This window comes from Chenopodium album, chromosome 5 (genome assembly GCF_948465745.1).
Source record: "Chenopodium album chromosome 5, dcCheAlbu1.1, whole genome shotgun sequence".
NCBI lineage: Eukaryota > Viridiplantae > Streptophyta > Magnoliopsida > Caryophyllales > Amaranthaceae > Chenopodium > Chenopodium album.
Genome location: NC_137838.1, coordinates 23,157,034 through 23,182,164, shown reverse-complemented (window position 1 = coordinate 23,182,164; position 25,131 = coordinate 23,157,034). Strand labels below are relative to the sequence as shown.

Below are 25,131 nucleotides of genomic sequence, written 5' to 3'. Positions count from 1 at the left end.
TAACTTCTTACTATTATCTTCTTTCCCCGAATGAGCATAATCTCTAAACCTATCATTATCCCTTGTTACTGCAAGTGCCTCGTCAACGAAATCTGGAGTCCAACCCAATAAGGATATCACCTCCTTTAGTTTTTGTTGGAACTCAGTGTTTTTAGGATCTAATTTAAGGGCTTGTGCAAGATCCATGAAAGCTAAAGAAGGTTTATTAAGCTCTAACGCTGCAATCGCTCTTCTGAAGTAAGCTTTCACATTAGTAGTATCAAAACATAAAACCGCTGAACATAATTGACCCACTCTGTCATAGTCTTTAACCTTGATGAAGCAAGCACCTAAGTTTAGATTAAGGGACACAACTATACTCGAAAACAATAATATATCCTCATCACTACAAAATGAAGCAAAGGACAATATTTTTAGAGTAAAAGAGTATTTCGCAATAGCAGACCCTATTTGGTTTTGCTTGTAGAGAATGTTTCCCTCATCTTTTAAACCCTTAACAAAATTGAAAATACCAAAAGGATTCTCCAATTGTCGAACTAAAAATTCCAACCCAGGAGAAGAGACATCATTCTCTTCAACATGTGAAATACACAACATCCCCCTTAATTCCTCAAAGCTAGCCATTAAAACTTAAACACACTTATTAAAACCCCAAAGACAAAAGCTAAACTAATTAAAAACCTAGGCTTTCTGATCCCTTAATTACACTAAAGGGTAGACCATACCAAGAAAAAGAGCAGGCCGCCGATGAAGGAAACCCGAACTCCACTTCGTCGGTGGGACAAAGAGATAACCGGTGGCTCAAAGACAACGCCGAACTACCTGCGAACCTTGATATAAGTCGCCAACTGTACCGAAGAAGAAACCCCCAATTGAAACCCTAACCTACCAAAACTTCGAAAAAAACCCAATCGTATGGATTGATGGTAGGTGAAACAGGTCTAATCAAGCGCAACCCTTCAGAGACTGCTCGCCGGCGACCTTATAAGAGCAGCGGCGCTCAGGTCACCGGCGGCAGGGGAAGATCACGGGGTGGGGGTGTGGCTCTGTTTTGAGGAGTGAAGGCAGAGCTTTTTTCTTTTTTTAGAGAGAGAAAGTTATTTTCACAAAATTTTATTTTAGTAAAATATAAAAGTATAAATGCATTTATGAGTGTATATTCAACCATATACTCCCTTTTTCTAAGAATAATTGACACAATTTACAATGGATATTTTGCAGGGGCCATTAGGATTCGGCCCATGGTAAAAGTTGATTAATAAGCCCAAACCCAAGGGAAAAGTTAGGAAAAAACAAAACTTAAGTAAGGGTAATTAGTAAGAGCTACACCAAGGTGTAGCTAACACTACCTACACCCCCCTTTAAACGCAATGTATTAAACTCCTCCTACTACCATAAATATATAGACCAATTTTTTTACACAAAATATACTCATATTACTGATTTCAGGAGCTTGCTTCATTATACCATCTTTATTTTCTCTCTCCAAAGACCACAATTCTTATTTTCTCTCTCTAAACGTTCAAAGACTGTTCTTCATTTTCTCTCTCCTCAAACAACCATGTCCTTCTTCTAGTACTTCAAAAGGATTGCAAATCGATCGATTGTAATTTTCCATTGTTATAAGCGTCACCGAAATCTTGTCACATTTGTCGCCAGAAATTTTTCGTTGTAAAATTTGTCTTCTTCTTCAATTTCTTCTGTAGAGCTAAAAGATGGTAAGATTTTTTGAAGTTCATATATATATATATATATATATATATATATATATATATATATATATATATATATATATATATATATTATTGAAAGTAATATAATTAGGGTTGGATTATGTTATAATATAGAAATTCTAGATTTGTGTTGAATTAATGTATGGTATATTCTTGAATTATAAAATTATTGGACTCAAAATGATAATTGTAATTTTCTAGATTAATTGAGTTATTTTGTAGCAATACTAAGGATTTAATTTTTCTTTTTGATAAAATGTTCATTCTCGTTTTGATAGATGTTCATTCTCGATACTAAAAAATTATCATTCACATATTAATATATCATCATCAGAATTTTTTAAAAAGTTCATTTCTATATATATGCATCTTTAATTCTTTTCTACAAATCCAAGTAATTTTGGCATGAGTTTGTATTATTTGGAATTTAATTTAATTTATAGTGAAAATTATTTTTGATAAATGTTCATTCTCATTTTGATTAATAATCATTATAATATGAATATATGTTCATTCACGTATTAATAAATCAAATTATCATTAGAATTTTATTAGATGTTTGTTCGTATTTTAATGTTCATTATCATATTGAAATATAAAATTCACTTGGAAAATATATTCATAAATATAATTTGGTTATTGTTTTTGCTAATTTTCTTGATTATTTGTGTTTTCGTAGAAAACTAAGATTTAAATTAGTTTATATTGAAAATGACTTTTCGGTAAATAATTATTTTCATTTTGATAGTTGTTCATTATGATATAAGTACATAATCATTAACAATATTACCTTAGATATACTTACCCTAGTTTTGTTTATAATCATTCACGTATTAATGAATGTTTACTGATATTTAAACAAATGTTCCTTATTTGAATTTAAATACGTACATGTTCATTCTCATATTAAAGATATCTACATAGATTATAATAATACATGTTTAACCCCATAATCCTTCCGTCCCCGAAAGAACGAATGTCGACACCCAAATGTGTCTCCCCAAAACAAAACTCAGCGATGAATACCTTTCATGTTTTGGGTTGATTTTGCGGGTATTAAGAAAATAAAAAGTTAGTAAGAAAATAAAAAGTTAGTAATATATAAAAGTATATTAGAAAGTGAAATTCACATGGGGTTTGCAAAAAGTAAGGAGAGAAATTAATAAAAGTACATGGAAAAACAAAATTTACATAGAAAAGCTAACTTTGTACAAGTATTATTGCAAATTGGTGAATATTTTAATGCAAATGGGATGATAATTTTGGGATTAGATTAAAGCCAAAAGGGTCGTTCTTTTGAGGAGAGAGAGAGAGAGTATTAAATTAATATATGCTCATGAGCGTCATTTGAATATATAATACTATATATATACATTTTAACTCTAATATTGATAGATGTTTATTTGAATTTGATACATAGATGTTCGTTTGTATTTGGATATGTGTATATTCACATATATACTATTGTATGTTCATTCAGAAGTTAAAAAATATTCAAAAAGAAATCACATATTGTTCATTCATCATAGACTTTTGATATATATATATATATATATATATATATATATATATATATATATATATATATATATATATATATATATATATATAGAATTATTATTAACGGTCATGTACGTACTAATAATAGATATCCATTAGATTTTGATATATGTTCTTTTTTATATTAATAAATGTTCATTTAGAATTTAATACATTTGTTCATTTAGATTTTATACGTTTTCATTCTCATATTGAAAGATTTTTTATATCTTTATAGCGTGTTCATTTATGTTTTCGTAATTTTTATTCCTGCGTAAATGTTCAATTTTTAATCTTTAGATTTCACGTACTTTTGTTTGGAATGTGTTGTTATTATTAATTTTATTTTTGTAAAAAAAACTTAATCGATCTCTTATTGTACAGGATATAATCAAGTGAGGAAGTAGAAGGCAGCATATATATTGTGCTCAGATTATATTTTTCATGGAAGAAAACACACAAATATATGATTGGAAGTAGACCTGGCAAATGGGTCATTCGGGTCGGGTATGGGTCGGGTCATTTCGGGTCGGGTCAAAAGGTTATCGGGTCAAGTTCGGGTCGGGTCGGGTCATTTCGGGTTTCGGGTTGATTTCGGGTCGACTGATAATTGGGTCGGGTCGGGTATCGGGTCAACACTTCGGGTCGAGTTCGGGTCGGGTCAAGTTTCAGTCGGGTCAATTCAGGTCGGGTCAATTTTCAGGTTAACCTTGGGTCGGGTCAACTTCGAGTCGAGTCATATTCGGGTGATTCATTGGGTTAAATTCAACTCTGTATATATATTTATTTATTTACTTTTTGACGAAAAACTCACTGTATTTATTAAGGCTATTTTTTTCATGGATTATAGTAATTGTTTGACTTATATTAACCTTTTTTTTTTTTTTTGTTTTGTGTGTGTTTAGATTGAGAATCACTTTTAGGATTTCTTGAAACTAAGAGGGATGCTCTAACTAATTGAGATATACCTCACTCTCTTATTGATCTTAGTTTTAATACGTACTCTTATTATCATTGTCATTGTTGTAATAATTTCTTTGAATTGTTCTTATACCCTCTCCGTCCCATATTACTCTTAATGATTTGACATTTTGCACTATTTACACATCTCACTTTGACCGTCTTTTTAGCTATTATATGAAAGTCAATGTAGTCATGTAAGATGTTGTTGGGTCTATTTTAATGTATAATTTCCTAATATAAACTTTTTATAATTTATACAATTATTTACTAAAAGAAGTTAAAGGTCGGGTCATTTTTGGGTCAGGTCAACTTCGGGTCTCGGGTCAACTTCGGGTCGGGTCATTTCGGTTTTCGGGTCATTTTCGGGTCAGTTCCACTTCAGGTCGGGTATGGGTCGGGTCGGGTTAATTCGGGTTTTGGGTCAATTTCGGGTCACTGGTTTCGGGTCGATTTCGGGTCATGGGTCGGGTCATCGGGTCTGGGTCAAGATTGCCAGGTCTAATTGGAAGTGCAGCAAGGAGGATATTAAATTCATTTTATAGTCGTGGAAATTATTTTTAAACAACGTTTTATTTAACAAAAAGAAGAATTCTAATACGTATGTATTTGCATACATCTTACTAGGAAACTTACACATAGCTTTTGAAATGAACATGTGATGATATAAAAATGATCATTTGTTGAAACACAAATAAACAAAAATGAACATTGGATGATGCAATACTTCTTATAATAAAAATGATTTGAACGCAACACTTATTATAAATAAATTTGCTCTCATTTTTATTTATAAAAAATACTTGAAGTTCAATTCAAAGAGTATATTAATTTGAACAAATAACTTCTTAATATAAAAATGAACATCTAATGATACATAAATGAACATTTACCAGTACAAAAATGAACATGTTATAATAACTTGCAGGAAATTCATAAATTAAAAAGGGTGGGGCAGGACACACGCGAAGGGTGAGGGGGTGCAGGTAGTATTCCCTGTCGTGGGGTGTAGGTAAAAATTTATAAAGTAAGAGTCTGTTCAGTTCAACTTAATTTCAGTTCAATTTATCTTCAATCAGTTCAGTTCAGTTCAGCTCCTAATTTCTTTATCTCATAATAACTTCATTTCAGTTCAGCTTAGCCCCAATCATATCAATTCAGTTGTTTCACTAAATCAGAACACACCGTAACTATAATATCCCATAGTACATGACCAAATTTACGAAAGTTACACAATTCCCTTACTCCCTTGGTTTATTAGTAAGTACTACATTTTTCTTACAACCCAATTCAGTTAAATATTAAAAAGTGTGTGACCCGAGCGTTCCCTCGAGATGTTAATTTGAGTAATTTATTTTCTTTTTATAAAGTGTTTGAATTTATTAATATTAATGATTTGGAATACAAAGAATTTATGAGTTTTTTTTTTGTTCTCAGTTTGCTTGCATGTTATTTTTTATTCTACATTTAAATATATTTATGTGGATGAATGAAGCATAACTTCTTTCTAGTTAAAATGACAAGACGTGTGTTATTCACTCCATCATGTTAGGAATTCATAACTCTTTCTATGCATTTTTTAGTTAACATTTCCCTGGTTTGTAATGTGGCGGCATGGCACGATGCTATGGGTCGTTGAGTGCCGATGTCGCACAATGATATGAGTTATTGACTGGTGAAGTGTCACGTTGTTAGTGCGAACAAAAAGGGTATGTAAACATGGCGCATAAACGTTTTTAGGAACCATTTTATAATAATGATAATAATAACAACAACAATAATAATGATACTGATACTACCTCCGTTAACTATTATTTGCAACAAAGGAATATTTTATATCTCCCAAATAATATCCCTTTGTTGCAAATAATAGTTAATGGAGGTAGTAGTAGTAGTAGTAGTAGTAGTAGCAGCAGCAACAACAACAACAACAACAACAACAACAACAACAACAACAACAACAACAATAATAATAATTTTCAGCGAGGCCCTCAGACCTGCGGATGTGTTACTTTATTCCCAGGATCGTGGTCGCGATGTCTGTGTTGATTTGACAGGGTCTTCTCTTTTGATACAGTCAGGGTTATTTGACTTCACTCCTGGGCAGGTTGTGGCTGATGCGGCTCATCGAAAGCGGGTTAAGTATGAAGATCGATGTCAGGAAATTAGATATGGTTTCATTCCCTTCTCCTTTTCTTCACTCGGGGAATTAGAGAAGGAGGCTATTGCATTGCTAAAGCGGGTTCAAAAATTCTCGACGACGCAAGACATTGGGGCATGTGCTGCTCATATATTTACAAGGATTGGATTTTCTATAGCTAGAGGAGTGGGAGCCCAGGTTGTATCTCGGCTACCCACTAACTTTCTATAGGTTGTATGACTTTGTCTGTTTTTGAGATATAATAATAATAATAATAATAATAATAATAATAATAATAATAATAATAATAATAATAATAATAATAATAATAATAATAATAATAATAATAATTTTTATGTCGTTCCTCTTGATTGTTTGTTCTCTAAGGGGTTTTGTACTATGAAGTCTATTCCTCCTAAGTGTCATTTGGGATTTTCTAGGGTTCAGAAAGGCGCTCTTGATAAGTTGATCTCTAAGCCTGATGACATTTCTAGTTGGTTCTCTTTGTTGGTGTTACCTCTTTGCACTCGTAAAACCTTTCGTCCACATAGCAGCTACGCGTCTAAGTCTTCGGTAAAACGCCGACTTCAAGAAGAGAGTATTTCCCATGCTATTTGTTCTTGGAGTGCACCAGGTGGTAATTTGCAGCTTGTGAGGGATAATTTGACATAGAATTCTCTTACTTTCTCAGTGGTTGACGATGAGGACCTTGATTTAGAGGAGCGTAATATCAAGCAATGTCGTAGGAAGATTTGTGATGGACATTACACCGCTACAGTCCGCTTACTTTCTTCTTCAAGCGTTGCTCTTTATAATGATGCCACTATCACAGATTTACGGTCTAAACACCCTACTTCTCAAGCTCCATCCTTGCCTGATATACCTATTGACCACCTTCATCTCTTTACTACTTCTGCTATTGTTTTAGATCGAATTAAGAGTTTTCCACATGGCACATCATGTGGTAGGGACGGTTTACGCGCTTAGCACCTTATGGATTGCTTGAGTGGTGTTGTTGTAGTTGTCTCAGATGAGTTAGTTGACTTCATTTTAGGAGTGGTTAATCTCTTTCTAGCTGGAAGATGTTCTATACAACTGGGAGAGTATATTGCTAGTGCTCCTCTTACACCACTTGTCAAGCCTAGTGATCACAGTACTAAGAGTGTTGGTATGGTAAATATTAAACATCGACAAAATTATTTAGGGTAAAAAATACCCCAAGTACGTGGTCCAATCTCATGATGACACGTGCCCCAATAAATAGGCAACATGTGTCACCATAGGAAGATGACACGTACTAAGAGAAAGAGAGCACCTGAAATCAAATATGACATAAAGGCCTCCTTACATTAGGAGGCCCAAAATACTAGAAATGTCGCAAAACGGCGCCCTAGAGGACACGTGTCCTTCACTAATTGCGCAGCCAATCAAGGGCACTAAATTCTAGGTCACTTACCCTAAGAGGCACAAATCCCCACCCCTATAAATACCACAATCATTGATGATGGGAGGGGTGGATTGTGACATAACATTCAACAGAGCACTAAAAGCTCCAACTTCTCTCTACTTTCTCTCTCTACATTTATTACGTTTCCGATCACTAACTTGATCGTCGGAGGCGGATCTCCGATCACCAGAGGTTCGTGTTTTTGCTGGTGTCCGAGTCCTGTTGCCAGTCAGAGCGTGACCAGTATCCCGAGGGATTCCAAAAAACCACAGGTGTCTGAGTCCTGTTGCCAGTCAGAGCGTGACCAGTATCCCGAGGGATTCCAAAAAACCACGAAACATTTGGCGCCGTCTGTGGGGATACTCGTCCATTATTATGGTCAGACACCAAGTGTCGGCCCTTGCCCCGGTGAGGACGGCCATGTTTTGAGAATATATTCACAACAATTCATTCTAGCGACCCTCTGACCGCTTCATTCCATGAGGTAGAGGATTGTCCAGTTACTGCTGGTTCGCTCTTGCTCGCTTTATACAAGCTCCGAAAGGTGATGGAGGGTAAGAGGCCATCTTCTTCAAAGTAACCGCCCAGGAGAGAAGGAGAGAACCAACAAAAGAAAGCTCAGAGCAAAGCGACCAATGCAAAAGATGCTGGAAATAACCCATACCGCCGGCATGAGCGTACACCTAGGGTTACTGACAGGCTAAAGTCGTATCACCTAATCAAAAGTAAATCCTAAATCCTCTAACTAATGTAGATAGGGAAGTAGGATCAAATCCACAGAGAAACGAGTCTTTCTATTCCTAATTAATTAAAGTAATCTAAATTATAAAGTAACCAAGATGTAAACTTGGATATGAAACTAAACTACGAAGATTAAGAATAAGGAGAAAACAATATATAAAAGGATCTAGGGCATAGGTTCATCAGTAAATAATATTCCAGGGTAAAACATAATAATCAATCATCAATGCATACATTAACCAGATCATAAAGGGCTTTCGCTACGCATTACAATCACACAATTAATTTACCGGTATTAAATCTCATCTCTCAAATCTCAACTTAACCATTTATAAATTAACCTGCGTATTAAAACTAGACCTAAACATCAATTCTCATCTGTCGAATCTCGAATCAATATTTTTAAACTCATGCATAAAAGATCTGCGCAAATCTAGTCACAGAGCATTAAATCAATCAATAGGACATTAATATTGCATTGATAATCAACAACAATAAATTACCCCTTCATATTATTTATGGATCCCCATAAACCCTAGAAATAAAACTACTCACACATAATTAAATCTAAACTAATCAAAGCAATAAAACAATACATGATCAAAGGAATAAAATAAATAACTAAGATTAAGAGAAGAGAAATCGTTACCAAAGAAATCTGGAATTAAGAATAGAGTTAAGAACAAAGTGTATGAGACAGAAACTAATCTACAACCTAAGTAGAGAGAGAAAATCTAAAAAAGAAGGTAAATAAAATTACGTACAAAAATCGTACTTAAACCTCCTTAAAACAAAACCTAATTGAAAACTAATCATATCCCCTAAAAAACACGCGCCCGATCGGGTAAAGGGCCGCCCGATCGGGCCCGCCTTTTTCTCTGCGTACTCTTCTAAACAGCCGCGCCCGATCGAGCTAGCAGCTTACCCGATCGGGCGCGCCTTTGGCCACGCACCAGCACACTCTAGCGCGCCACGCCCGATCGAGCTAAACTTGCTCGATCGGGCCCTTGCTTCACCTCGAGGCTTGGAACTTCAATTGGGCTTATTTCTTCGGCCCAATCCGGATATCCACTTAGGGTCTTGATCATTCGGTCCAAATACCTCGGTATCCCGATTACCGAGCCCTTAATCACCGGCTTGATGACTCTAACCGGCCTTGGGCTTCAAAGATGGTCGTGCTCCTCTAATTTCCGTAGTTGATCCATGAAAACCCGGGAAAATGCTCCAAAAGTGCAATTTCCTGCAAAACTCAACCAAAACTACGAAAACACTAGAAAACACTAATTAGTAATAAAAGTGGCTCTAAAGAGCCAAAAACACTACTAATTATGACCAAGGGACGGGGGTAAAATACTATATAAAATAGACATATCAAACTCCCCCAAGCCAAACCTTTGCTTGTCCCTAAGCAAAGATCTCATCAATGAATAAATAAATATGCTTCACCCTAAAAAGTAAAAATCAAGCACAAACGATTCAGGGTAAATCAAATAAACATGCTTCAAAATCAACCAATCAAATCCATCCAATTACCTTTCTTCCCTAACAATTGTCAAGTAGAGCAAACTACATGAGCATATAGAATTCAAGACTAGTGCTCACACACTCAACTGTCATTTATGTGGCGAGTAAAAGATGTACTCGATCGCTCTCCAACCAACCCCTTTATGTGAACAATGCCCTCCCAACTCACACTCTCGTGTGTATAAAAAGATGTACGCTCAACCTACTAGTCGACTCGAAATATGTCAAATCATAACTTGCATTGATAAACAACACTTTCACATTCATACAACTTTATGCACAAAGGTCGGAAGGTCTTTAAAGCTTGTAATGTAAGGCTAGGATAAAGGGTAGGAATCATTTGGGAACAAGTGAGAGAAAAGCTATGCTTAAGGGAGCAAATCCTAGCAAAACCCATGATCAAAATAAATAATGATCAACATCTCCTACATAACCAACTCTAACAAAAATCCACCAAATAAAACTCCAAATAATATAAACAATCCCAACTCTTACAATTCACTCATAAGATATAATAATAAAGAACTGGGGTGAATAAACAACTTTATTTTTCAAATTTGAAATTTTCATTGAAGCTCAATTTTTTTCTTTTTAATCAACCTCCAACTAGAACATTTGAACATTGAACACTTTTTTCTTTCTTTTTGTTTTTTTTTTCCTTTTGAAGTTCACTTATTTTTCATTTTTTTTTCTTGAACTTCTCTTTTTTTTTCATAGCATCATACTTTATTTTTTCAAGAAGATATAACTTTCAAACTCATCAAAAAAATAAACATGATCAAGAATAAAATAACTTCTCAAAACCCACCCAAATTGTGTTAACAATAAGCACACTACAAACTCCCTCACCTCACTCACTAATAGCCCCCCCAAGCCAAGCTTGGGACTAGTAACCAATGGGGCAAAGTAGGATTATAATATGGCTAATAAACAACAAAAAGGTCAAGGCAACAACATGGGTAGCAAGAAGGGAACAAATGTATCCACAATCATCTGGAGGCCACCTAAAAGAATGAACGCCTTCGTCCTCCACAATGTGCATAATAATGAGTCATACAAACATTACTTATAGTTGCAAATCAATACTCAAATTCATTGACATACCAGGAACTAACACACATTCCTAACCAAATCAACTAGTCAAGCACTATATTCACAAGCAGTTGGGCAAAATTGACGCATGTTAAGGTTTCAAGGCAATCAAACATCAAATCATGATCAACAAATCCACAATATTTATCATCATATACCAAGAATCAAAACAATATTTCTCAAGTAAGGGGCACAGGGAAGCATGATTTATAATTCATTGGAACGTATTTTTGAATTTTTGAATTTTTAATTTTTTTTGTATATTTTCATATAAAAGAAAGCAATAAAACTAACCTAGAAAGCAATAAATATAAACTAAAAAAAAACACCAAAAATAAAAGAAAAGAGAAAAAGAAAGATACCAAATCCAAAATCTCCCCCAAGCCAGAATCAGACAATGTCCTCATTGACTCGGGAACTAGCCCAGCATAGCTAGTCCCGATCATCCTCATCCATCCTCGAATAGCCTCCTCCATGGCTAGAACCGGATCCTCCATGGCTCGTACCACCACCTCCGTAACCCGAACCACCTGCAAAATAGTTAGGGTCTACATTCTCCCTAAGCCCACCAAAAGGAGCATCGGTCCCATAACCGTGGATCGAAGAGTAGTCCACATAGGTACCAAAGGCACTTGGGTCCGAATATCCTCCTTGAGGATATTGAAACCAATTGGGAACAAGTGAGTCGGGAGGGATAGCCCCCCGACGTGCGTAGTCATCATACATGGGGTATAAACCCCTCATAAGGTTTCTCTCCACATGCCCCACCCTCCTATCTAGAGACCCTACTCTCGTATCCAAGTCTCGCACCATACTCTCCACTCTCCCTTGCCCCATCTCAATACTATCTAGCTGGCTCCTAAAAGCCGAGAAGTCTTAAGGGGCGTTTGGGTCGATGTTATAGTTCGTGGAAGAAGTGGGGATGTCATAAGTGTAGGGATGGGGTGGTGGTTGAGGGTGAAATTGAGGTTGTGGTGAAGGTGGTGCTTGGTGGGCCGCTTGATCCTCACCTTGGTTGCCTAAAACAAAGGTGTAAGAAGGTTGACCCTTCTCAAACTTAGTCAAAACGGGTTTAGGCAACGTAAAGGCATTGTCCCTTCTACCCGACTCCCTTTAGATTACCCACCAAGTTTCACCCCCTATGACATTGATCTAGTTTAGGCTACCTAAGTACGGTAAGTCCATAAGAGTCGGGCCTACTACCATCCTAAAGTTGTTAGGAACGAAGTTAAGGTGCTTGACCGCTATGAGGGTGACTAAACCGCCAAAATATATAGGGGCCCTAGACCTACCATTCTCGGCCACGTTGGCCGCCCGTTGAAAGTGTTGGGCTATCCTATGAGGTATGTTTAGCTTGTCACTCTTAGGGATCATGTAAGACCCTAACAACTCTAGTTCTTCCCTCCTTACATTGGCGGGTTCATGCCTCCCAAAGATCGTAAGGCCAACAAACCGTTGCCAAAATTTTGGCACGGGATGTTGTATCCAAGTGCCCTTGGCATGTTGGAGGTTTAGATTAGCATCCCCCGTGAGGGATTGATAGACAACGGCAATGTTGTCTTGGGATGGTTCAATAGGCCTATCCGATTTTAACTCAAATAATTTACCAAATTCTTTCAAAGTCAATCTCACATCATTATTAAGCAAACGGAATTGAGCATGAGTAATTAAAGCATTAGATTTTATCACATTAAAACTAGAAATAAATTCTAAGGTTAAATAGTCATAATTATCATAATGCAATTGAAATAAACCACTCATTCCAATACCCTTAAACAATTTTTCTACCGGTTTATCGATTCCTAATCTAGAAAGCGTAGAATGATGAACAAAACGCGTAGAAATTACCTGCCTCGAGATGAGGTTGATCATCCTTTGTCGTTGTTCTTGTGAGGTTATCACCACCTCGCTCCATCCCGGAATTTGCAGCTCTGGGTCAACCAATGGTGGTTGTTGTTGCCTTGAGCTTTCACCCCTTGCGGTTCCAGATCTTTTGGATGCCAAATGGTGGAATTTGAAGCTTTCTCTCTCTTAGGGTTTTGGAAAAATTTGAGAGAAAGTGGTAGAAATTTAGTGTACATCGAAAGGGAAGATGAGGGGATAAGAATATGTAAATTTTTTTGAGTTTGGATGGAAGAATTAGAGAAGATCTTGAAAATAAATATGGTTTGAAGGTATGAAAATGGGGGTTTTAGAGAGAGAAAGTGATGAAGAATAAGATGAAATAAGGAGAAAGTGAGAAAAGAAGAGGAAGAAAAGAAAGTAAAAGGCCGTCCAAAAAGTGGCGCGCATGATCGGGCAAGCTTCGCCCAATCTGGCGAAAATAGTTTGTTCTGGAAGTTTAGTTGCGCGCCTGATCGGGCAAGATCTGCCCGATCGGGCGCGAATGCGAAGGGAATTTTTCGCCCTTTGCTCGCCCGACATATCTTTTCTCCTTACTCAATTTCTCAAAAATTTCGCCCGATCAGGCAAGCTTCGCCCGATCGGGCCAAAATTGCTCGATTTCCAACCTCACTTGCGCGCCCGATCGGGCAAGCTTCGCCCCATCGGGCGAAAAAAAAGCTGGAATTTTCTTTATTTGCGCGCCCGATCAGATCTCTTCTTTATTTTCAGCTTCTTTTTCTTAAGTCTCCGTACCTGTCAAATCTATACCTGTACAAAAACCCTTGAAAAAGGTAAAGTTGCACTCTCCTATCCTCTCTCTAAAAAAATAAAAATAAAGTAAAATAAAAGAGGAACTAGTCTAAAAAGCAAGAAATACGGGTTGCCTCCCGCAAAGCGCTGGTTTATCTAGGTCCCGCACGACCTTCTTACCAAGTACAAGAACTAGGACCCTTGACCTAATGCTTTGTCGGGTGGTTTCTCACCTGGTCGAGCGTTGTTTAGGCTACGACGCGGCTTCCTGACATACCCTGTGGGACGCCAATTCACTGGGACTGAGGGTTCTTCAATGCTACGCACTAAAGATCCTTCTTCGATCAAGGGTTGCTTCAAATTGTCTTTGCATTTAGCACTTGCAACTCGATCTGGCGGAACACTTACTGTAGGCTCAATTTCCACAACTTGCTTGATTGATTCCACTTTTTCGTCCTCAAAACAAAGACCGACAGTGTAGAGGGCTCTTTCTATCGCATCAACTTCCTTTTGCCATTTGTCAATCTCATCTAAAAGGGATGCAACACAAGATACCGCCTCCAAGGGATCTTTTACAAGAGCTTGGGGCTTGTTAGAATAACTTTGAACCACATTAACACTGGAGTGGCCACCTTCCCTGGAGTCGTATCCTGGAGTGGCCACCTTCCCTGGAGTCGTATCCTGCAATGTGGAATTAGATATATTAGTACTATGCTTTAGCCCTGCGGGGCTATTAGCTACATTGTCGGGTTTAACAGAATCAATATTAGCATTATTTATTAAAACAGGCTGATCATCTCTGGGCATAGGGGGCCCTTCATAGTTTGAACCACTCCTTAGAGTAATTGCATAGGCTTAATCCGTTGGCCTGGTCGGCTGTGCTGGCAGAGCTCCCTGTTGGCGGGCTTGTAGAGTAGCGGAAAGTTGCGTAATTTGATTATCTATAATTTTATTGTGTGCTAGAATTGAATCAATTTGTGCATCTTTACTCTCCATGTGCTTCTGCATATTAACCAGCATCGCTCTAATTTCTGCCAAAGCAGGGTCGGAAGATGAGGAGGGTTGTTGTGGTTGGTTCTTCTGGCCAGCATTGGGATGGTAATATTTCTGCTGTTGTTGTTGTGGCGCCTGTGGTTCTTGTGGTGGTGGATTTTGAACATTGGTACTCCGGTAGGAAAGGTACGGATGGTTCGAAAGGCCGCCCGATCGAGCCCTCCTTTTTCTCTACGTACTCTTCTAAACAGCCGCGCTCGATCGAGCTAGCAGCTCACCCTATCAGGCGCACCTTTGGCCACGCACCAGCACACTCTCGCGCGCCACGCCCGATCGAGCTAAACTTGCCCGATCGGGCCCTTGCTTCACCTCGAGGCTTGGAACTTCGATTGGGCTTATTTCTTAGGCCCAATCCGGATATCCACTTAGGGTCTTGATCATTCGGTCCAAATACCTCGGTATCCCGATTACCGAGCCCTTAATCACCGGCTTGATGACTCTAACCGGCCTTGGGCTTCAAAGATGGTCGTGCTCCTCTAATTTCCGTAGTTGATCCATGAAAACCCGGAAAAATGCTCCAAAAGTGCAATTTCCTACAAAACTCAACCAAAACTACGAAAACACTAGAAAACACTAATTAGTAATAAAAGTGGCTCTAAAGAGCCAAAAACACTACTAATTATGACCAAGGGACGGGGGTAAAATACTATATGAAATAGACATATCAGTGCCGAGGGCAGATATGACCCGGCTCATTGAAAAAACGCAGTCGGCTAGGGGCAGGCCAAACGGCCTCAAAAAGATATTATTGAGCCGTCTAGGCGTTGGAAGGATGCCAGAGATTACCTTCGGCACAAGCAGCGTGAACGAATAGCTTATTCAAACACGGCCTTTACACCGTCAATGCCAGATGATTTCTCAAACCATACCTCCTCCATGCATACCAGCATGGCAAGGACTAGTAGGAGTCAAGCTCATCGGACTCAAACTCCAATTCCAGTTTCTCCAGTGCAACCGTTTCAATATCTAGCTCCCTTGAATTTTAATACTTTTTCTACCGACTAACCCTACGGTCTTTGGACAGTATGGACCGTACGGTCAGCCGTTCGACCAGGCTGCTTATCTGGATAGACCGCTTGCTCAGTCACAGCCCATATATTGCTAGATGCGCATGTTAAACCTTGGAGACAAGCTGCCTTCGTTTTCTCTAGAGATCCTCAACACTCCTCAGCCTACGAAGGTGAAGAGTGTACTTGTGGGTGCCTATGATGGTACGGGAAACCCGAAAGAACACGTCACTTTGTAACAGAATCTTATGTACTTGCATTGTATGAATGATGCCACTTGGTGTAGGTGCTTCTAGGCCACCCTCAATGGTGTGGCACAGGAATGGTTCAACAGTTTGCCGGCAGGATGCATCAACTGTTTCACTAATTTGAGCATGTTGTTCGTTGGAAGTTTTTCTTACAACATCCCGCCGAGGAAGACTAGCCTTAACTTGGCTACGATTGTTCAAGGCAAGAATGATGGTTTGCGTTTGTACGTTTAGAGATTTAATCATGAGAAAGCCCAAATTCATAATCTACTAGTTGAAATGGCCTATTCATAATTTCTCCGGGGATTAAGGCATAATGGTTTTAAATTTGACTTGGTCCGCAAAAAGGTTCGGACATACGCAGGCAATCTGCGGTTAGCCAAAGCCTATATTGAGGTGGCAGACTTCTGTTCAGTCACTAAAGCTAAAGTGTCAGCCAAGGGGGCTGAGAAGAAGAAATATTCTCAGCAAGACTCAGCCGGGAAAATGAAAGAGGGAAAGAACAAAAGAAAGGAAGTCTGGGTATCTGATTGCCTAGAAACCAAGTCAAAGAAGACAAATACGTACGAACCACAGTATGAGTTCAACAAGGACTATTATTCAATCTTGATGGAGATCAAAGATAAGTTCGAATTTGAGTAGCTCACGCCGTTGAGAGGCTCGGTCCAATACAGAAACAAGAACAAGTATTGTCATTGTCATAAGGATGTGGGGCATGATACAAACAAGTGCAACAATTAGAAGAGGTTGCTAGACAAACTAGCCGAGAAGGGCATGCTTAATTCGTACGTGATGAAGTCCAAGTTCACATAAACTCGGACAGACAACAAGTCTGAGAAGAAAAAGAAAAATGAAAAGGAAAAAGATGGAAACAACACGGACTCTGGTTTTGTGGCTGTCATATTAGGCATCTTTGCCGCAGGAGACCCAACCATGAGAGAAATCAAGCAGGACGCATGGAATTCGGGAAAATAAGTAATGCATGCCAAAGGGGTTAAGGTGAAGCCTTTCCCAGAGGTAACAGTGAGTGAGGCCGATCGAAGAGAGGTCAAGGCCTTGCACAATGATCCTATGATATTCATTTTGAAGATAGCCAATCTGAAGATAAAGAGGATACTTATAGATACGGGCAGCTCGTCCAACATCATCAGTCTTGTCTGTTTTAAAAATCTAAGGTTTTTGGAAGATGCTTTGAAGGATGTCTCTCACCCGCTGATTGGGTTTGGGGGGACAATTATCCACCTGGTCGGACAGATTGACTTGCCATTCCGGTTGGGGAAAAAGGCAGGAAGGGACATGGTTGTCCGCTTCCTAATGGTCAAAGAGCTTACATGCTGCAATGTTATACTCGACCACCTTACTCTAATCGCAGGAATTTGGTTAGCCTTAATTATTGGGATGAAAGGAATTTGGCGGCCGTAGCTGAAGTACAAAAGCTGCTGGATGCTGGTTTCATTCGGCAATGTTATTACCTAGATTGGGTAGCCAATGTAGTTCTTGTTAAGAAGCCGAATGGAACCTAGAGAATGTGCATATATTATACTGATCTCAACAAGGCATGGTCGAAGGATAGCTTTCCTTTGCCAAAAATTGACCGACTGGTCGACTCTACAGCTGGACATGCCCTTATAAGTTTTATGGATGCATACTCCGGATTCCATCAGATCCCATTGTAGGAGGAAGATCAAGAAAAACTGCTTTTGTGACCGAGCAAGGACTGTACAGTTATAAAGCCATGCCATTTTGATTCAATAATGCCCCTACTACGTTTCATAGACTTGTCAATACAGTTTTTAGATCAGATTGGCCGGAATATGGAAGCTTGTATTGATGACATGATTGTCAAGTCAAAGGAGCTGGCCGACCATCTAAAGGATATGAGAGAAACGTTTTTCGAACTCAGGCGGCATAAGATGATGATAAATCCAAAGAAATGTGTCTTTGGTGTTGAGTCCCGCAAATTTCTCGGGTTTCTGATCGATCAACGTGGAATTGAGGCCAACCCTGAAAAAATTCAAGCTGTTTTAGACATGAAGTCGCCGAGGACAATCAAAGAAGTGCAAAGATTGACTAGCCGTCTAGCTGCACTCGGCCGATTTTTGTCAAAATCAAGGGATAAGTGCCGATACTTTTTTTTAGAATATTAAGAAGAAAGATATGTTTGAGTGGACTAGAAAAGGTTGAGGGAGCCTTTGTACAGTTGAAAAGCAATTTGCATACGCTGCCCCGGCTTGTCAGTCCACTCAAGGATGAAAAGTTATACATGTATCTTGCTATTTTAGACCATTCCTTAAGTGTTGTCATCCTTGTTAAAAGGTACTGCACAATGCCAAGCTTAGGTATCCACCCATAGAGAATTTTTCCCTTTCCTTGTTTATGGCATTAAAGAAGCTACGATCATATTTTCTAGCCCACTCAATTGTGGTCTATACTGATCAGCCGCTGAAGAAGTTGTTTGCAACTTTGGAAGCCAGTGGCTGAAAGCTTAACTGGGCCTTGGAGCTTAGGGGTTTTGACATCACATTCGAACCCAGAAAAGCGATCAAGGGGCAAGCCTTTGCTGATTTTTTGGCAGAAATGACTATGACGGACTTACAACCGGCAGGGGATTAGATATGGAAGGTCTACGTGGACGGAAGTGCAACAACAACCAGATGTGGTGCTGAAATTATTTGTTAGTCTCCCGAAGGAGATAATTTTGAGTATGCGCTGAGATTTCAATTTCAAGCCTCCAACAACAGGTCCAAATATGAAGCTCTCCTAGCCGGCCTTAGAATGTGTAAGGCGGCAAGAGCAACAAAGATTGACGTGAGCTCGGATTCCCAGCTGATAGTTAGCCAAGTGAATGGTGACTTTGAGGTTAGGGAGCCGGCCATGATGAAATATTTGAATATGGATAAAGAGGAGGCCGAGAGCCTAGAGCACTTTACCCTACAACAAGTTCCCCATTAGTCTAATCATCAAGCGGACGCCCTCTATAAATTAGCATCCTCTGCATCATGTGATACTCCTAGATTAGTGTTCTGGGAAGTAAAGTAAAAGAGAAGTATTGATGCCAATCCAGTACAGATCATTGATAGAAGCTCAACTTGGATGGACGGAATTATTTCATACCCTGAACTTCTAACTTTTAACTTTTGCTCGGGACGTGCAAAAGACTAGTGTGGGGGAGGACGTTCCTTTTGGGTTGGTTGAAGTGTACATAGGAGGGTAGTGTGGTAGGGTAGTGGCTTGTACACGAGGAGGACTATTGAGGATTGTGGCCTTGATGTAGTTGATGATGTTGTGATGATGATGTTGTGATGTGAAGATGATGATGATGATGATGTGATGGTGATGTTTTGATGATGTTTTTATGATGATTTTTGCTGATTTTTGATGATTCTTGAGCTTTGTGTAGGCGAAGATGCTCCCAAGGAAAAATCCAAAATTCCTGACAATCCAAATTCCCTTAATCCAAACTTTGTAGATAACTTTTTATTTACTTTTCTTTTTATCTATAACTTTAGTCTTTTTCTTTGGTTTCTAACTTTTTTTTCTTTTTCTTGTTTTGTCATAGTTTCTTTTGTTTTGGCTCACCTTTCTTGAAGCTTGAAAGCGGAAACGAAGGAAGTTAAGGAGCAACACAAGCTCCCTTGGTGAGATTGTATGAATTATCTTGTCTTCCATTTCAAGCGGCATTTGGTGAGACCTTTCATCTCTTTTATTTTCTCTTTCTTTGAGTATTAGTCTAGGTTTAGCTTAGGAAGAAGTTGAATGGTTCGAGGATGTTTGCTTTTGGTTCTATGGAACCTGGGATCATTGATGTTGTTATCGAACAATCACTTGTATGACGATTGGGATTTAATTGGATTATATGCCTCATGTGTGAACATTTTTTATTTCTTCCATTTTCTTTGGTTTTTTTTCCTTTTTGTGTTACAAACATGACTATGACAAGTAAAAATGATTTTTGATGTGGACTGTGCTCATTCATTTGGTTGTGTATGCCTTTTATGATGTTGCATCTTTGAATGCTTATCTTCCTAATTAATGAGGGTTTGCACGGTTTGAGAATGCTCAAGGTTGAGTTAGACACATTGTAAGCTAAGGTAGCCCGGTTTAGAACTTTTGAGGACATTTGAACCCCTAGTTTACGGGAAAGTGGTAAGATGGAGTTGCTCTCTATAGTGGATATGATTCCCTCTAGTTAGTATTTGCTTATTTCTTATCCCATGTGAGCGTCATTTGTTCTAGCCTTCATCATTCTTGTGAGCGGCATTTTGGATCCTTAACTATGCATGTCTTAATCTTTGTGTTGGTATCTAGCTCCCGAGATCGTGACCAAACAACTCTAGAGGAGGAAGAGGGCATTTCTTCTCATTTTCTTTGTTTTCTTTATGTTTTGTTGCAAATTTGGTTTTTATTTTTGCATCCACCTACTTGCTAACCAATTTGAGCCTTATTTCCCTTTCTTGACTTAGCCATATTAAAAACCTATCGGCCTATGTTCTACCGACCCTTGTAGTTAGTGAAACATTGGCTTGTAAGGTTCGAGTTTGAGAGTGTTGATTTTGAGCAAGAAAGTTGTGTAATCGGTTCAAGTAAGGTTATGAAAGTTGGTTAAGAATATGCAAAAGGTTTGTGAAGAAGGTTGCAACACATGAAAGCCAAGTGAAGTTGAAAAAAAAAAAAAGAAAAGTGATTAAAAAAAATGAAATGAAAAGAAAAAAAATGATGAAAAAAAAAGATGAAAGAAATGAAAAGGGATGAGGTAATGTTGTGAGGTTTGTATTGAAGGTTGTAATTTGAGGTTATGTTCAATTCTTAGGTTGTTCTTGAGAGATGGCCACTCTTTTGCTTCACTTAGGATTTGCCACCAAAATTTTCAAATTGATTCCCAACCTTAACCCCTAGCCATGACATTACAACCCTATTAAAGACCCATGGACTTGGAGGAGCATGGTCAAAGACCGGTGGAGGGAGATAGATTTCAACCCTATGGAGAGAGAATGCATAGTTGAGATGTCGGGATGACCTTTTGATTCCACATAAAAATATCTTTTTCCGGTTCCCTCGAGGAATCATGAGGAGCTAGCTAGGGGATGACTTGAAACTAGTGGAGAGAACGTGGACCGTCTTGGTTGGGGCTAGGGCGGAGAGTGAAGTGATTAGTTCTCTATGCTTAGCTTAGGTTTGTCTCTTTCAACCCCGAGCATCTTATAACGTGTTTTCCCTCATTGAATTGAGAAAGGTGAGTATTCTTTGGTGCATTTCTTTTCGTTCGAGTTCAAATGGAGCATTTTCTACATAAGTGCTTAATTGGTTTTCCTTAACCCTTGTCATGTTATGTTTGTTGTGACTTTCTCTTTGTTTTGGCATTCCTTGCTCGAGGAATAGCAAGAGGCAAGTGTGGGGGAATTTGATGAGTGGCATTTATGCCACGATTAAGGTTCACTTTGATGGTCGTTTTCCCACATTTGCGGCTTGTTTGCATCCTTTTCTTTGCACTTAGTTCCCTTTCCCTTTATGCATCTTCTTTCCTAGATTTTGCCCTTTTTCCTACTCTTTACTTTGATTTCCATGCTTATGCTTTGTAGGAACCATCAGGGTTTTCAAGAGGAGGAAGCTAAGCTCAAGGAAAGCTAAAGGAAGCAAGATTCAAAAGAGGTTCGGCCGAACCTCCTGAAGGTGTGGCCGAACCAGGGTGTGGCCGAACCTGCTTAAAGGTCCGGCCGAGCGTCGAGGCAGGGTCAAGAAGCAATTTGGTTATTTTGCAAGAGTGGTCGAACCACAGAATTTTGACCAGACCAGGATCAGGGAGGTTCGACCGAACCTACCCATGGTTCAGCCGAACCTACCCTGTAGTTCGGCCGAACCTTCCCAGTGTTCGGTCGAACCACTCCTCTATTTTAGCTGGCTCTGTACGGACTATATAAGTCCCATCTTAGAACGTTTTGATGTAGTTTAGATTAACTTATTTTTAATTTTTTGCACTTTTAGCTTAATCTAGAGCGAGAAACACTATTAGTCTTCATTTGGTAGAGAGAGAAAGTGTGGATTTCTTCATTGATGAACTTGGATTTTGAAGAAGAAGCTTGTTTAATCTATTGTAGATCTTCAACTTCAATTAATGAGCAATCTCTTACTCTTTCTCTTTACTTTTGCATTTAATTTTGCTTGCTTACTTTGATTTTCCTTCTTTGCTTATTAATCATGTTGATGCTTATTGATTTGATGATTGATATTGTTCTCAACATGATTTGTGAGTAGTCTCTTAGCCAAGGGTGTGGGGATGGTGTAGTTGCTAATTGTTCATGCTTATAATATTGGGATTAAGTTAATTGTGATTAAAATCTTTGCATGCTTGATATTCTTTGATCTTTTTGCAAGTGCACATTGTTAGTTGATTAAAGGTGAATCTTTGCTAACAAGAAATGGAAGTTGACTTAGTTAGGATTCATTACTATCGATTGTTTTTTTATTGCACCTTCCAATATATGGTTCTAGTGTGGAAACATAGAGGCTATGTTAGGAGAAATCGATTAACCCCGGAAGGCGGTTAGATTGAACCTTATATCGATAATCATGCATGTTTAGTTCACTATTGATTTGCTTTTATGTTATTGCATGATCAAGCGGCATCTACATCTACCCATCTCCCTTGGTGTTTAGTTATATTTATTTTAACTCGTTTTATCTTTAGTTTAATCTCTTAGTCATTCCTATCCTTTGTCCCGAGATAGCTTAAAGTCTAGTGATGAATGCGGTGTTTATGTGCTTCTTCCTGTGGTTCGACCCCTATTCTTACCATTTACTTGTATTAGGATAAGTCGAGTGTTAAAAATTGTATTTGATTTAGGTGTAGTTGTCTAACGACGTAATTATTCCTCTATCACCGGTGGGTTCATTAACAATTTATAGATGAAAAAATGGAAAAAAAGAAGGAAAATTGGAAAACAAAAATCCAACCTTTGCACTTTTTCCTTACAAAAATCCAACCATCATTTTATTCCTAAAAAATCCAACCTTTATACCCCTCCTTCTCCAACAGGTCCATTTTACCTGTGACCTGATAAACAAGTTTAAAAAGATTTTTTTTTTATTCTCTCATTTTCCCTTCTAACTCCTCTTCTTTCCCTCTCCTCTCACCTCAAACACTGAAACCACCAACCCCACCTCTTCCACCACCACCCACTCATCACCGTCGTTTCACCTCTCCTCCCTTCCCTCACTCTCATTCTTCCTCTCTATCTCTCTCACCCTCGTCTCCATGGGGCTTGCGAAGGGTGGGATGGGCAAGCTAGTGGTGGCCGTTCGGGAAAAGGGCTTTTTTTGGGCTGTGTTTCAGGTAGATCGGGGAGGTTTTTAGGGGCTAGGTTTCAGGTGGGGAGGGTTTCGGGGTTAAAGGAATCGACGAGGGTTTGATTTGGGTGGCTGACGTGACGGGAAAGGGGAGGTGTAGGGACGAAAAAGGGTTTTTTTTTTGAATTTTTTTGGCTGCTAGGCGGTTTGCGGGGTGTGCGTTTTTGTTGGTTGCTCGGTGGTGGAGTTGGTGATTGGGCGTGCGTGTTGGTTGATGGGTTGTGGAGTTGGTGGTTGTGCGTTTTTGTTGGTGGTTGGGTGTGTGTGTTGGTGGTAGGGGAAGGTGGTGGTGGTGTGAGTTGGGTTTCGGTGGTTGTGCATTTTGGTGGTGTGTGCGTTAGTCCTGATGGGCAGTGGGCGCGAAGGGGAAGGAGGAGGAGAGGGAGTGGTGTGGCAGGGGAAGGTGGTAAAGGTGGCAGGGGAAGGTGGTGGAGGTGGTGGTGGTGGAAAAGGGAATTTATGATTTTTTTTGTTTTTTTTGTTTTAATTATTTTTGTTTTTTAATAATTTAAAAATAATTAACCTCTTAATTGCGGACACGTGGCATATAACTTAGAAAAAACGGTCATCAACCGGTAATGGACCTGTGGGAGAAGGAGGGGTATAAAGGTTGGATTTTTGAGGAATAAAATGAAGGTTGAATTTTTGTAAGGAAAAAGTGCAAAGATTGGATTTTTGTTTTCCATTTTTCCAAAAAAGAAAGCATTTATTCCTTTTCTATATCTTGTATCTATAGTTTACCCTAGTGGATCTATCTATCATTTCAAAAAATTCTGGAATCTTGGGTTACTACTTGGTGGAATACTAAGCAAGATGAAACTTTTTTGAATGATATTCAAGGAAAAAATCTTCACGAAAAATGGATCGAATTCGAGGAGCTCCGCTTGTTAGACAAAATGATAAAGGAATGTCCGGAAACACATCTACAAAAGCTTCGTATAGGAATCCACAACGAAACGATTCAATTGATCAAGACGTAAAATGAAGGTTGTATCCATATGATTTATCACTTCTCCACAGATTTTATCTGTTTCCTTATTCTAGGTGGTTATTCCATTTTGAGAAATAAAGAACTTATTCTTCTTAATTCTTGGGTTCAAGAATTCCTATATAACTTAAGCGACACAATAAAATCTTTTTCCATTCTTTTAGTAACCAATTTATGTATCGGATTTCATTCGCCCCAAGGTTGGGAACTACTGATTAGCTCTATCTACAAAGATTTTGGATTTGCCCATAACGATCAAATTATATCGAGTCTTGTTTCCACTTTTCCAGTCATCTAGATACATTTTTAAAATATTAGATTTTCCGTTCTTTAAATCGTGTATCCCCATCACTTGTAGTAATTTATCATTCAATGAATGACTGAAAAAAAGAAAAGAAAAGGGGTATATGAAGAGAAATCTAATTCGAGTTTTTAATTCGAATGTTTCTTTGTACATAATCAATAATCAAAGCATTACCAATTGTACCCCCTCTTTATATTTCTACCCGTCTAAAGTGGGGAGTTCCTCCTATATTCCTGCAATATTATTTTATTAAATTAAGTTTTCAGTTAAAGTAAATAGCAGACTGATGGATAGGGAAATCTATTAGCAACCTACCAAATTTATTGTCGAAATTTTCAGAATCAACGGTTGGACCATGCAAACTATAATTACCTTTT

The 25,131-nt window shown here is 38.4% G+C and overlaps 1 pseudogene; it reads left to right on the top strand.

The window, feature by feature from the left end:
- Positions 1–923: 923 nt before the first annotated feature.
- Positions 924–24,834, top strand: LOC145632747 (potassium/proton antiporter CemA-like; annotated as a pseudogene).
- Positions 24,835–25,131: the final 297 nt, after the last annotated feature.